Raw genomic sequence first — 1,254 nt, 5'->3', positions numbered from 1 at the left:
GAAATAATAGTAGAATGAGTAATAATAATATTAACCCGCAACAAGCATCACGAAATAGCTATTCACAACAGAGTAGGAATAGCAATAGAAGTCAAAGGCCTGTGCCCATGGAAGTAGACCATATGGATTACAATCAGGGCGAAAATTTTCGGTTACCAGCCTGGGGGACGAGCTGCCAATAGTAGAACTAACTATAGGTAGAAATAGATTGAAGTGTTTAATCGACACCGGTTCAACAATTTCGGTTTTAAATAGTAAAGTAGATTYAGGATTTAGGAAAAATAAATTAGAAAATCCCATTAAATTAAAAACAATGAGTGGTGAATTTTTCATTACTGAAGAAGTGAAAACTCCCTTGYCTACGGAATTCAATAGTGAAAACATCGTGCATTGGCATTTAACACCATTTTTTAATAGAAAATTCGACTGCTTAATAGGGCAGAATATTTTGAGACCATTAAACGCAATAATTAATTTTGAAAAAAATCACATTTATGTTAATGGCAATAAAATTAAATTTTTAAATCCATGCCCGTTTGAAGAAATTCATTCAATTGAACCCATTGAGAAAAACTTTTCAATCCTAGAAAGGCCCGATATGAATACTGTAGAAAGGAAAATGTTAAAGGAAATACTACGGAAAAATAATGACCTTATATTTAGAGAAAATGAACAACTAACCCATGCTCATGAAGTACAACATGAAATCGTTACAGCAACTGAAAAGCCTGTATATTCAAAAATTTATAAATACCCTCAAATACGCGAGGAGGAGATAACCAAACAAATTAAAGAAATGCTGGACCAGGGAATAATTAAAGATAGCTGCTCCCCATACAATTCACCACTTTGGATTGTCCCCAAAAAAAATGGATAATTCTGGTAAAAAGAAATGGAGAATAGTAATAGATTACAGGGCYCTAAATGAAATAACTATATTTGATAAATTCCCAATTCCAAATACAGATAGCATATCTGGAAAATTAGGTCAAGCAACATATTCTACGACAATTGATCTACCCAAAGGTTTCCATCAAATTCTTATAAAAGAATGTGATAGAAAAAAAGCTGCATTTTCTACACCGTTAGGTCATTATGAATTCATAAGAATGCCATTTGGTCTAAAGAACGGCCCAGCCACTTTCCAAAGATTAATGAACTCTGTCTTAAGAGAATACATAATAAAATATCCGTTGTTTATTTAGATGACATTCTCATATTTAGTTCCTCTCTTCAAAAACACAAGGAAAGTAT

The sequence above is a fragment of the Bactrocera latifrons genome, unplaced genomic scaffold (genome assembly GCF_001853355.1).
Source record: "Bactrocera latifrons isolate USDA-ARS-PBARC rearing strain unplaced genomic scaffold, ASM185335v1 scaffold_727, whole genome shotgun sequence".
Taxonomy (NCBI): domain Eukaryota; kingdom Metazoa; phylum Arthropoda; class Insecta; order Diptera; family Tephritidae; genus Bactrocera; species Bactrocera latifrons.
Note: the sequence above shows the minus strand (reverse complement) of the source record.